This window comes from Neolamprologus brichardi, chromosome 17, assembly GCF_056152115.1.
Source record: "Neolamprologus brichardi isolate AB-2024 chromosome 17, ASM5615211v1, whole genome shotgun sequence".
Taxonomy (NCBI): Eukaryota; Metazoa; Chordata; class Actinopteri; order Cichliformes; family Cichlidae; genus Neolamprologus; species Neolamprologus brichardi.
Window position 1 is genome coordinate 8,070,475 of NC_142120.1, and position 14,719 is coordinate 8,085,193.

Genomic DNA, 14,719 nt, shown 5'->3' on the forward strand with positions numbered 1-14,719 from the left:
AGTGTGTATTTGTGTAAAATCCCTGGTATCATTAAAGATTTATCAATTGAAAATCTGTTTGGGCCGATTTTACTGTTAATTGGCTAGGAGGCGTGCTCTGGGTTTATACTTGTCTGCAACAAGTGCTTCTGTGTTGGCTGCGAGTACAAAGATCTACATCCTCTGAGTTCAATTAACCAACAATTTTTTTGTGCTTACACTGTGCTTTTCAATGCACGACAGTTTTGATTTATTGTTCCTAGTTCAGCCAATAATTCTCTTTTACATCGACATTACTTTGAAATTCACTAAAGTTATTGTTGTATTTACTACTCACTATTTGTGCTCTCTTAGAATAACGTGTTAACACTCAAAGAAATTCTGGCTTTAGTGAATTTCAGGGAATTGCATCACCCTTTTAAACTTATAAATGGTTTGCAACTTTTGCAGACACGTCAACATCTTCCATTGAAATTGTTGTGGCAATCTGCTTGTGACCCAGGGAGGGTTTTGGAGCAGGGCCCTCTTCTGAACCAATTTCACCCAGGGAGAACGTTTTTTCAGAATGCTGAAAAAGGTACATTCTCAGAGTTTTAGACAAATGTTCCTCTTTGGAAGAGTAACAAAGACCTTATAAGTAGGCAGAAGGGGGTTATGTACGGTGGCCCTGAGAGGCCAAACGGACTGCAACTTAAGAAAACACTAGCAATAAGAAAAATCCTGCAAAAGCACACAAAACACAACGGAAATAGGAAAAAAGAAAACAGAAATAGGAAAAAACTTATTTCCAAAAGCACAAGGGAAGTATTTCTGGGGAGACAATAACTCGACGCACCAGTTGCAGGAACCAAAAGATGCTAAGAATTGCGGTGAGAGACACTTAAAAGAAGTGCAGAATCTATCAGTTTTGTGAGGAAAGAAAAGATGACAGGTAAGTATGAACTTTATTTATCCCGAGGGAAATTCTTTTGTCACGAGCATGCTCACAGCAGCAAGATGAAAAGAAGAAAAAAAGAGTACACAAGAATAGAATAAAATAGAATACAATACACTACAGTAGAATACAGTACAATAAAATAAAAATATAATACAATAAATAAAATAATAACATACCTATCAGTAAAGTGCAATACTTGTGGAAAATGAATACAAAAAAAGGAATTAAAAAGAAAGTAGTGTAGCAGCATATACTGTGAGAAATAGACAAACATACAATCAATAACTAACAGATGACTAATAATATTGCACAAAGACACAAAGTTACATTAATATTAATCCTAAAGGTAATCTACAGAGCGAGGAGGAGTTGTACTGTCTTATTGCCACAGGAAGGAAGGATTTCCTGTGCCGGTCACTTCTGCATTTTGGGGCGATGAATCTTTTGCTGCGTGTGCTCTGATGGAGGCGTGCATGGTGAGAAGAGTTGTTCACTTATTGCTGGTGTTTTCTTAAGTTGCAGTCCATTTGGCCTCTCAGTGCCACCATAGTTACGTGATGTAAATTACAGCACTGTTGACAAGAGAACTCTGGTTTGTGTCCTATTTACTTTCTGTTTCTGTTTTCTTTAAGTTTCTGTTTTCTTTCTGTTTCTGTCTACTCTCACTTTTACTCTGTTCATATTTAGCTGCCAGACCCACTTGTTTAGAATTAGGGAAAGGTTGTGGTTTGGGTTCAAAACCAGCCCTTCACAACATTTATCCTGTGCTTCAAAATGATGCCTAAGGATAGCCAGTGCATCTCATCAATATAAGATAAGTTGGGAGTAAGAACACGCTCCGCTGTGAGGCTTTTTTCTTTTCATTTTACAATCTGTGCCTTCCCTTCTTTTGAAAATTAAATATAATTTTGGAGTTACACAGCCTATAAATGGAGTCGTGGAATGAATAAGTAAGCCAGCATAAAAGTGGGTAGGTATATTACACCTTCAGTATTACTTAAAATTTGTGAATCTCCATCTTGAGCTTCACTGAGGGGAGAACAATAACAAATTCTTTGCAATTTATCTGTGAGTCTATCTTTGAAGAAAGTTTTCCCATCACTCCCCATGGTGAAGCTCACAGTAAAGTGGCTTGGCTACAAATTGGATTTTGAAATACTAAAATAACAATCTTGTCTACGCGATATCAACATGACAGTACTTTTTGTACCTCTTAACAGAGCTGTGGACCTGCAGCTCCATCTGTTTCATCCTTGCCTCTTTCCAGTCAAAGCAGCCTATGCATCTGCTTTGCTTTGTTGTATTGCTGATAGAGTCCCTAATACCCTTTAACAAGGCTATAAACATACAATTGTGATATTTTCATAGCCCCCCCAAAAGCCAAATAGAAGTCTGAAGGTGATTGCTTTCATTGTTCTCTTTTTTGGTGCCATTGAAGACTCTAAGAAAAGAAAGACTAACTTACTCAATTTCAATTTATAAGCAAGCTCTAAACAGAACAATATGCTCCTCTAACTACTGCTGCCAACTGCTATTTTTTGTTGTGCGTCATGTTAACTCAGTGTCCTTTGTTCATGCATATGTATCTTTGCACAGACTGTATGTAAAAGATGAGCATACCCAGACGGTCGTCACCTGTTGGATTGTGAAATTTCATTTTGAAGCCTTGATTGGAGCATTTTCACCATGTTTATCTTGGCATTTTGAAACCAGATTTGATGAACGAGAGGTCCATCTCACTAAGAAATGGAGTAACACTTCTCTCCTTTTTTAAATGTAATCTTCATCTTTCAGCTGAGCTCTTTAGGGGCTCAATATATCCGCTATCCCTCCTCTGCACATGTCCTGGCCATCGCAGCCTTACCTCTCTTCAACTCCAAACCACTCAATCTGAGCTGTTCCTCGGATTTGCTCGCTTCTAATCTGGTCCATCCCAGTCACTCCCAATAAAAATCTTCATTCAGTTCTTCTTCTTGTAAGAAGCTGAAAGCTTATTTTCCCATATACCAAGTGCATTATTTTTGCAACTAAAACAATCGCTCTCTGCTGTCTGTTAGCCCGTTCTTACTCCCGAAGCAAAGTATAATGACGACTTGTCAAGTCCCAAGGCGTTCCTGAGGAACGCAAAAGGTGGCCTTCTGCATTCTTATGCTACGCACCAGGTTATGGATGAAATCCAGTAGAATGACTCTCCTAAGGTAATACATGTTCCAGCCACGTATTCTAGCCCTAACCCTAACCTTAGCACTAACCTTAACCAGCACTTTAATGACGTTAGATAGTTTTTTCCAAAGCGATTTAAGTAAAACAAACTTACAAGTGTACCCATATGGAAAAGAAATAGTAAAAACATATATGACTTACTCATGAAAGTGGCCACTTTCTCATTACTTTCATATATTTTTTTAGTAAGTATACAAAGCATGCAAGTTTCATTATATAATTTTTCAAGGGATCTTATATGTGTTTTCACTCTTGTATGCTTTTCATACAAGTTTCATACAAGACAGATAAAAACTTTATAAGATTTATATATATCTTTTCCATATGGGTAGATTCACTCCAAATGGTTCTCATGTTTCCTCATTTTTTTCAATCGTAATATATTTTCAATCTCGTGTTGAGTATAATGTTACGCTTTGGGAGTGAGAACGTGTTGGAAAGAATGGCATTGGCCTATTTTTTCCAGAAGCTGTGGAAGTTTGATGGTTAACAACAACGTGGTTATCCAACATTTTTTAGCAAACTGCTAAATGATCTGATTCTTTAGTTATGTGGTTCACACTTGAATTTGAGCATTTTGGTAAAATATTGTATTGCACTAACTACAGTCTTGATTTAAGCATCCATTTAAGAATAGAGGTTGTCAAGCACCAGAACCTCTCAGCTATACTTGATTTTTTTTTAAATGCACTTAATTCAAGATGGAAGACTTTTGTGCCACTCATTCTGACATCCATTGCAGATAACACATCCTCTATGTAGCAACCACAATTTAACTTGAGCACAGTTGCTTTGATTGAAATAACCACGTGTGTATAAAAATCAGAATTCCCATTTATGTATGACACACTGTCACTGGAAGTGAGAGTTTAACGAACTTGAGCCGTAAGCAAAGCTAAAGCTAAATCAGCCATAGCGGCATAATTCAAGTAACACTTAAGTATAAATCACCAGCTATAACAGCATGGTTAGCCAGGCCAGATGGCTACCACATGTCTGTCTGAGGACTCTTTGAGGTTAGTCTGAGGTCAAAGAGCAGACCTGTGATCCTCACGCAACTTCACTAACTCACTCTTTCCCTTCCTTTATTGTTCAGTTTCTTTCAATCCCGCCACTTTCTTTCACACACTTTTCCTCTCTTTCTTTTCTTTTGTCTCCACATTAAAGTTAAATATCCCTCAGCAACAGATTGGAGGAAATGAAGGCACAGCAAGTGTTTTACATTCTATTGCCCGCTTTACTGTTGTATTTCAGCGGGTTTTTTTCTTTCTCCCAATGATTTTGGGCATGTTTGAAGCATTTTGAAGCCATATCACAGATGACATGTTTTGAGAATATTTTCATACAGTTTCCTTTTGTAATGCAAATGGCCGTGACTCTGTCAATAAGTGAAAAGGCAGACGCATGCTGAATGGATAGCCTGAAACTTTGGTGGTGCGGAGTTTTGACTGCTGTGAGCGATTGTAATGTTAACTGCTTGTGATGGGGGGTTGTTTAACGGCTTCACTGACTCGACTCAACCACACTCACACGATGTACAAACAGACACGCGCACACACGTCTTGTGGGTTCTCACGCTTGTGCTTCAGTGCTTCCCATCACAATTCAACCCCTAACATGCACACACACACAAAACTCAGTGTGCTTCTAGGCCTCCCCATAGCCCAAAGAACCTGCAGCACATCTGTCTACACTGCATCTCCTCCTCCTCCTCTTTCTACTTCTGGTCCTGCTCCGCTCCTCTAACCATGGCCAGGTGTTTGCCCATAACCACACAGCTCTTCATCTCCAGGCCGTCAGACCGACGCTGATGTAATTGCTCTCTCCGCTGATCCATGAAAACAGAGAGAAAAGGCGAGGGAGAAAAGGGGAAAAGAAGAGAAAGACAGAAAGAGGGCTAGGTTTATGTGACATGCAGGGAGGTGTGGGTGGCGAGGAAGAATGTGTGACTATTTTATAGAGGGTGGAGTGTGGATCTCTCTGCGTGTGTTTATGAGAAGGTCAGGGATAAGTTGGCTGAAATGTGTGCAGAGGCAGTAATGATTTTTGTTTGCGTGCGTGTGTGTGTGTGTGCGCACTGGAACGTGTTTCCAGGTGCGTTCAGAGCCGTCTGCACGCATGTCTCGCCCAAAAGCGACTCCACTGTTTCCACATGTGCGTGTGTGTGTTTTTAGTGATTATGTTGTGATGTCCGTGTCAATTAATATATTCATGATATTTATATATTTAAATATATTTATAAGAGGTTAAATCCACAAGGGGAGGTGGCTTCTATTTTCCTAATGACATGCAAATGAGGTATAATTTTGCGTCGAGCTCAAGCCCATTCCACTGAGGTCTGCGGTGTTAGGGGAATTATCAGTCTCTATAAGTGTCTAAAGAAAGGCTGCCATGTTAGTGGCAGTCAGGACTTAGAGTTGGTCCTTTTCAAAAGAAGAAAAACAAAGGAGGAATTCCTGTTTAGGCCCTCTCGTGTCATTAGATTTTAAATGAATGTAAAAGGAGTTTTAACAGTCTGGATTTAATGCAGTCAGTAATCAAGAACTACAAGTGTGCCAGGCAATATAGCTAACAAATTATTCATGTGTATTTGGACTGATTGTATATCATAGAAAAGCTCCAGGGCTCAAAGTGATTCACTCCAACAAAATTATATAAAGACTAAAATAAAGTGATGAGATTGGATTTAAATTTCAATCTGCTACTTATCGAATATTATACATATACATCCATTACTGCGTCTCATTGACGCTGTCTTCGGCAAACTAACTAATTCATCATGCATATCCTATTTATTCCATCATGAAACAAACAACAGCATTAATTTAATAGCCAAAGATTGCAACACTTAGCGGAGATCCCCTGGAGTTTTGAATGAATTCTTGTATTAGATTAATGTTTCCTCCCCATGTGGCTAACCTGTGGCACACGCTACTGTATCAAATTAGAGAATCAGAGGGGAGAAAGCCTCCCGCTGATAAAGATCTAATTATAGCAAACACAATAAACAGCATGATTGTTTTTAATGCGTGCTACACAGATCGTGGAGCTTTATAGAGTGTGAAAGCACGTTTCAGTGTGCACTGTAATATTTTATTTTGCGGATGATTAAATTACGACTTCCTTTGTGTTGTCATTTTTCTTACTTTTTTTTTTCAATTGTCGTCTTACAAATTACTGGACATGTGAGCATATTTAAAGCTAAAATATCCAGGCTCATAGATATGTTGAGAACAACGCAATATAGTAGACCCTGCTGATATTGAATAAAACGCCGATTTGCTTTCTTGATAAACATAAGTTAAAATATATTCCTAAGCTTTTACCCAAAATATGCTAAAAACTGTAATATAATAGAGTAGACACTGGTGATACTTAATATATGCTCATTTGTTTTAAGAGTTAAACCAAAATATTTTCCCCAGGTTTTTACCCAAAATACGCTAGAAGTGACAATAAATGGGCAATGAGCAGCTAAGCTAAGCTAAGCTAGCACTGAGAAAGGGGGAAATTAAGTTATTCTTCCGAAAGGTAACAAATTAGCATCTATCAAGTTAGCAATAAAAATTAGCAAATATGAGTGCTAGTGTCTGTATGTTAATTATGATGTTTAAACCATGCAATATTTAGGTTTGCTCGAAGAATAAAAACAGAACCAACAGCTAGCTTTTTTCAATTTAAGATTACAAGCTAGCTTCTGAAGTTCCGCTTTCACATCTCGAGTTCAGCGTTCTATCTTTACGATCTTGGTTGTAATAAAAGCTGATAGCTTACTAGCCAATGAGCATGCAGTTTCATACAATAGAAACAAACTTAATTTACAAAAAAGAAAAAGGAAAAAAAATTAATTCCAAGTGGTACTCAAGGTCAAGGGCCCTTTTGTCATTTTAGGGAAAATAACATGTGATTCATAATATAATATTATATTAACATAATATTAACATAATATTTGAAAAGTTTAAATGGTGAAAAGAAAAGAAACAATTTTTATTTCTCACATGGTTCAATTCTTTTTTTCTATCCGGGACTTGGATGTCATTTGTTAAACTGTTGGCAGATTCCTCAGCTCTTTATTCCCATAAACACGGAGCGAAACCGATGCCAATTCAGCGTAAGAAAATATTTATCTTGCAATAAATTGATTCTCCACGTTAATTCATGTGTTCACTGTTGAAGTGCGCCTATTATTTAAGGCCGACTCTTTTTGTATGTCTAACTTTAACTGTCATTACTATCATTGCGGTCTGGTTGATTGGTTGATTCATCATTTACAGTGTACGCTCTCTCCAAATCTCTTCCTCTCCAGCGATGCTGACATTTGGAGAATTCTTGATTAACATAATTAGACAACTTTGATGGGAGATTTGCAAAATCCCCCCTTTTCTCCCATCCTGACTTGTTTCCATGCAAGCTGTGCAATCTTCACATTAATGCTGGGAGTCCATGGATTAGTTGTGACATTTATAAGGGCATATTTAACCGCGAGATAGGTTACAGAAAAATATCCTCCCCGTGGAAAGACTAAATATGTCAGTGTTTACTGTATGGACTCCACTTTTTCTGCTTCTCCCCACCCCACCCCCCACCCCTGTAGCCGTGTCTATATAAAGCAGAAGCTGAAGAAAGAGAGTATTAAAAGAGCCAGACAGAAAAATAAAGAGACATAGATAGACTCTAGCATCCTGTTATTTCTCTACGAAGGAGACCAAGGAGAGCTCAAGCAGTTTATTGATTTTCAGAACTGCTCTGCTCTCATTGTTATCCCTTGGTGCTGAGCACTGTTCATTGGACACACGCAGCACCTCAGGCTGTGATCCCTGTCTGAGAAACCCCAGATCTCACAACAGGCCCTTCCCACAACACACAACCCAACATCCCATTCATACCCATTCATGTATACATCTCAATAGCTTCCACTGGGGGAGTAGCAGGCAACCATAGAGGCATAGAGACACAATCTCACATCTTTTGAAGTCTATTGTGTATGTGCAGTAGAAGATGGGGAATATACTCCTTTTTTCCAGTTGAGAGAATTGAGACTAGGATTCCACTGTGTCATGTCGAGCAGGGTTTGTTGTGGCTTGGTGGGAGGCGACAGTTCGGATCAACAAGGCAAGCTCATTTATTTCAGTTTTCTGGAGTGACAGTGCTTATTCTCGCCACAGCTGTTGCACAGGTCAGTTTATATAAGCAGTCACTCTGCAGTTTTGGATGTTTACCCATCATGGATCAGCTCATGCAAACAGGATCAAACAATCAAAGCTGCCTCACACATCCCTATCCCATCCTGCTTCACATGCGTTCATCAAGACAAGGAAAAATCTGTGCTTTTATACTGTCCACTACCCTCTCGTTCAGACTGGGTCGTTGTGAAATTATGTCATGGCTGCTGCTCACCTTTAGCTTTGGTTTGTCTTTAATTATTGTCAGGGAGGAACACACAGCCCAGCTCATCAACTGGATAAATATTTGACCGCTATTCCATAAATTGGCATAGGGGTTTTTGTTTTAACGACGCATTCTGTCCGAGCCAGACATCATGCACCGAGCGATGCACAGTGAATTGGCTCTCTGCAGGTGACCGCAGCTTTTCTCGGTATGAGGTAAATTAAAACTCACATTTCTGTTCAGAAAATGAGAGATTTCATACACTTCCCAAATTTGTCTTATTTAATTATAACCTATGTCAAAGCATAATTTAGGAAGCTTAGGCAGGGCATCGAATTAATCAAGAAATAGGTATGTTTGTGGACTGTGAAGGAGGGTTTGGGGAAGTGTCTCTCTGTGTGTGTCTGTGCGTGTGACAGTCAGTGAGTTCTGAATGTTGGAGAATATTTGTGCTTTGTTTGTGTATTCTTTTGAATGCGTGTGTTTGCGGGTGGCTGCGCGTGCCTCTGGGTAAAATCTGATCTGCTTCAACCCAGGGGGGTTTTACTAACAGGACTCAGGGGCATGTGCTGGCATCATGTTGGAAACCTCAAAGCAGGACACACAGGCTATGAGGCGTCACGCCTTTACAAATAAGGATCCCACTGTGATTTTAGCCAGTGTCGCTTTAGCTTGGCTTATGGTTTATGCTAATAGCTTCTGTAAAGGATCATAGAAATCCAAACAGTCTGACATTTTTTTGATTATCATTCCACATTGGGCAACAAAGGCAGCAAAGGACAAAGAAGACACAAAACTTTCAGGAGTAGAAATCTAACGTGTGGGTAATTGATTCATTCATTTAGGCAAATTTGGGTGAGAACTACAAAAACAAAAAAGTATGAAACATAATGAGTTTCATTAATACTGCAGTCACATAGAAAACAGTGGATAGAAACCACAACATGACCAAAACTACTGAAATCATATTCAACGAACCTGCATTTTCATTGCCTTTGAGATTCGTGCTACTGTCGTCAGCGTGTCTTTGTTGCCTCAAGGGCGATAAAATGGCATTAACATTGAATCAGTTTGCTATCAGTTTGGAATTGAATGGGGGTTGCAAAAAAATCACATTAACTACTTACATTCAGAGTCCAGCCAGAATCTTTACAGATCTGAGAAAAAAACCCCATCACAAATAGTTGCTTCAGGACAGCAATTTAACTGCAAACTGATGTGATTGCAACATGTTGGCAATTTGTAAGCATTTATAAATTAAATTGCAGTTATTTGAAAAATTGAAAACGTCAGACCGCCAGTGTCTGGGTAGAGATCTTCTCCCACAAGGCAACCTCTGTAGCTGCCTTGCCACTGAAAGTGGTTACCCGGAAATTGAGGGTGTTGTACACTCAACCTCTGGGGAACCAGTTGGACACCACAACTACTTGTAATCAGTCTCCAACAGCAAATGCTATGCAATCCCTGGAATACGACCCATTTTTCCTGCTTGCACTGTCCCAGTGTCACTCTCATATGACTGAGCTATAAAAATGAGCTGCACTTTCTCATTGAGTTGAAGTATTGTGTGCACTTTCTGCAACATCTGAGTGATCTCTGGTCATATAAGTAACCATCTCTGTGAACCTTAGTGGCATGTACATAATGTAAAGTAGATGTTAGAACTGTCCGTGTAAAAGTATTAAAATGAAAATGTGACTAACAAGTTGGGCTTATTGTGCCAGAAAACATGGGAGGGTAGAGTGTGCGAGTTTACGTTCCTCATATCAAGTGGTCTGCATTAAAACCTAAATAATAAACCAGTTTCCACCTTTCTCCAGTTTCCACATATCATCAAAAATATCAGCATATGACAAGCCAATGAGCCTGAATGATGGGTCAAACACAGCTGCTGTCTCAGTGGCTTTGGAGGATTGTCAATAAATTTCAATTAATTACAGATGGGCGTCAGCTTTGAGCTCATATTCTTCAACAGGCGAAGTCATTTTGAATGCTCTCGAAAGCTGCAATGCAGGCACATGTGGATTCTGCATTGCCTGGCCCAAGCCATTGTGATAACCCGCCGAGTGGGCTCCTTGGTTCTTAATGTCATTTTTAATCGTCAATCACCTGTTATTCTCTGCCTTTATCCAAGCAGTACATATTTATGAACTCTGGTCCTTTTGTGTGAACATTTGCAACTGATTATGTGTGGTTTCACACTCCAGACTTGGATTCCAGATGTGCATCTATATAAGCAGAAAGTCAGTCTCTATTCCACTCCTAGAGTTTTAAGTAATTAAATAAAAATAGGTAGTTTATTAGCATCAAAACTCTAATCGGTTGCTGCAACGGGGTTCATTCTAATCATGAAGAAAAGTTTCTTTAATGAGTCCATCAATTTATGTCCATTCCTGTCCATTTCCCATCCAGACAGATTAATTCCGTGCCAAATACAAAGTCTCTCTTTTTTGACAGTTGGACCAATAAAAGGTTGAATGTTTTGATCAGACAGCCTCAAACAATCTTTTGCTTGGAGGAAAAAAAAGAAGAAAAAAAGGACTTACCATAATACTATTAATCATGTGAGGGCGTCAAGGTTCAGCTGGTGTCACGGTCAGCTTCAAAGAGCTTTCCTTATTAAGTTCTACTCATTCTGCATGGACTTCTGTGTAAAATCTTTGAAGATTTGTTCAGGTACAGGTGCCTGTTCTTGCTGTTCAAAATGACAGCTCAACTCTTTCGCCTGGCCATTAAAGTCAATGCAGAGAGCAATGTGGGCCAATTTTTGCATTTTTATTACAACTGCAGGGTGCTAAGAAATAAGCTCATTAGGGCTAATTACAGATATTCTGTCCTAAAGCTATCTCTCATTGTCAGCTCAGTTTCTGAAAGAGTTGTACAAAAGTTTCCTCGAAAAACAAATGAGATTAGCAAGCTCATGATAAGAGTGGAGACTCACAGTTAATCATACAGATCACCAACTATATACTTGGAATGCTAAAGCTTTGCAGTCCCATTATGAATATTTTTAAAGCTGCATTTAGCATTCGGGGAAAATGAAATCCTTTACATATATAAAAGTTTAAATCAAACAATCACAACAAAAAGGTTGTTTATTAGTGATATATATGGATATATATATGGAGGAAGGTGCTAGTTAGCTTAGAAACCTCTAGGATTAAATTAAGTTTAGGGAGAGGTTCCAGAAATCTGCAGAGCCTTGTTTTGAAACCCAGTTAACGCTACTGGAATCTTATGTTAAAACACCTTACTACTAATAACATGCCTACTGTACTGGCATTTTTTATTACTTACTGTGTACTGGGCTCATGGCAGAAATCACAGGTAAGGATAATCCAGTTTATTATAGGACTATTTTTTGGCTATAGCCAAAATTAGCACATCGTGGCGAATTTTGGATATGGCTAGCTAACTAAGCTAGCTAGCATGACGATTGGTCAACTTTTTCACGGTGGGTGGCAAATGACATCTGTTGAAATACCAAACTTTAATTCGCCAGTCAGCTGTTGCAAGCATGACATTAACTATGGCCATTTTTCTTTCATGGCCATAGTTGAAAGCTAGCTCTGTATGAGTCTGGCTAGCTCTGTATGAGCTAGCCAGACTCTGTTTGTATGAACAAATTCTTGGAAATCAGATCAATGCTCAACAAATATTTGTGCTGAAGTCAAAGGGTCTAAATTAAATATCAATGTTTATGAAACCAAAAATATAAAATAATTAAAAAAAAACTATACACACCATCACATAACAGTGTATTAAAGAGTTCAGTCCATTTTCCTCCACTTATCTAATCCAGGTTCGTGAGGACAAGGAGTACATCCTGGTCGCCAGTCTGTCACAGAGCCAACACACAACTATGGCCATTTTATGATCACCAATTATTGGTGGATTTGAACCAGGACCCTACAGCTGTAAAGTAATAATGCTGACCATTGTACCACCATGCTGACCTGAAGGTTTTTAATCTTTGTTTTTTGTACAGATTACAGAAATGAGATACAACAACATGTCAGATACGTGTTTAAAATGCTGGAGAATGTATTTTATTACCTTTTGCAGATAATTAAGCTCACTGTTTGATCTTTATTTTTTATTTTACACTAACTGGTAGATGACTCCAACCAAAAAACAAATGTGTATTTCTTTTTCCTTTTTTTAGAAGGAAAAAGAAAATTGATTTATTATACATAAATTATATATGTAATTATATTAAAGACACATAGAGGGTGTGCAGTGTGGAAGATTAAATACATGGTAGCCTGGAGTTGCAGTATTTGTTTGGGGCTGGGCTCCCTCCTTACCCGGCAAAGGAGGATTAGACTTGTCGGCAGCGTGTGCACCGACTGAGCCGGCGCTTCTCTTCGCCACTACACACTCTAGCAATCAGGCAAGCTGCCAAACAAACAGATGAAGTCAACAGAGAGATGCTTCCTTGTGTCTTCTGAGATGTGACTGCAACAGATGCAATGCTGACACCAGCGCTTGACACACTGTGACAACCCACTGTGTCTACACAGCCAGCTCCACTTTGACTTATTTTGAAAAAAGAAAAAAAAAAGGAGGCAGGGAGGGAGTGGGGAATGACACTGTGCACATGATCACACACAAGATAATGTTTGTCAGCAGCAACAGCAGTGTCACTATGTAAGAGAGACAAAGACTGACAACAGGGGTTGATTTCACGGTGCACTTACGTTGCATGTACAGTCTTCGAAAGATTACCATACGTCGAGGAGGGACCCTTGAAGTATAGGCTTTAATCTGTTAGTGTTTTATCCAGAAGCTGAACTGTGACCATTACACACTCCCGAGGCCAAATTCATATTATTTAAATGAAAATTTAACTTTTTTCCCCCCCTTTCAACTGTATCTCTACATTTGGCACCCAGACAGGCAGGCTGAAAGCACTGCATGCTGGTTAATGGAGTTGTTGGCTTTGAGCAGCTCTAGAGGATGGAGTGAGGGAGTATCTGTATCCAGGTAATTACAGTCTAAGGGGGCACAGAGGTCCTCTGTGATTACACATCAGGCCTGTAATGGATTCAACACTTATAGACATAGAGAAAGGGAGGGAGCGAGACAGAGACACACATTCCTTACCTTTCTATCGTGAAAGCAAGGGACGGGCGGGTGAGAGCTGGCAAGGTGGGGCGGGGTAGGTAGGTATATCTGCAAGATGGATTACGTGGGGTTTGCCGAGTTCAACATTGACACAGATTCATCGTAAATCATTATGCTGGGGACCCTGAGTGATTTCTGCATTAGGAGCAGAAAATGGAGTTCATCCAGTCAATGAGGGAGGGCATATTTCACATCAATCACCTCCACACTCTCATGTTACCAAGGCTTAAATCTCACTTATATTGTTACCAATAGGGTTCAATGGCTATGATGGCAATCAGCAAGAATCTGCACTAACAATACCCTGCTGACTATAGAGAGGACACAGCACAAGACTCTGTTCCCATTTATGTGAAGAAAATTATATTTGAATTGAAATGGAGAAAGATAAAAGATAAAGTTGGAGCTAAAAAGGTTGTTGCGATTATTATTCTGTCGCATATTTACAGTTTTCAACTTTTGACACATGTTGTCCATCTTCGTGGTTGATTTACCACAGCTATTTTGTCTATTTTCTTTAGGTATGCAAAGGGGAGTTTAATACTGAAGCTGACAGAGATCCAACCCACAATCTCATACAGGTACTTGGATAAAATAAAATATTGAATGGCAAGAACAACTGGAAAGCTTGACGACAGTGACTTGATGGACAATCTGGCAACCGAATGAGCAACGGGAGGAATGACTTGCAATGTTTGCCACACAAAACATAGACAGGAAGTACAAAAACAAATTGGGAAACATGAAGGTAAGTAAGAATGGCTGTGTGCCAGTACCTGTACAGGAAAAAAACACCATCCCATTACATCATAATTGAAAAGGCAGATGACAGAAAACACCACAGTGCCTTGCCAGATTTGGTCACATTTTGAGTTCTAAGCTACAGATGCTCCAAGAGGGTCAAATTTCAAGTAAAATGTCAGTGGTGGAGTAGTTAGTACTGTTGCCTTACAGCAAGATGGTTCAAATCCACTAACCAATTTTCATGTTCTCCCTGTCTGCATAGATCCTTTCTGGGTACTCTTGCTTCCTGCCACAATGGGGTTAGATTAATTGGGGGTTATA

The 14,719-nt window shown here is 39.2% G+C and overlaps 1 protein-coding gene across 3 annotated transcripts in view; it reads left to right on the forward strand.

The window, feature by feature from the left end:
- mdfic (MyoD family inhibitor domain containing) overlaps positions 1-14,719 on the forward strand; it is a 50,829-nt gene that overhangs the window by 9,353 nt on the left and 26,757 nt on the right. For all 3 annotated transcript variants that reach the window (XM_006780624.3, XM_006780623.3, XM_006780622.3), the window contains exon 2: positions 14,176-14,402. The gene's annotated coding sequence lies outside the window, so the exon portion shown is untranslated. The remainder of the gene's footprint in view (positions 1-14,175; positions 14,403-14,719) is intronic.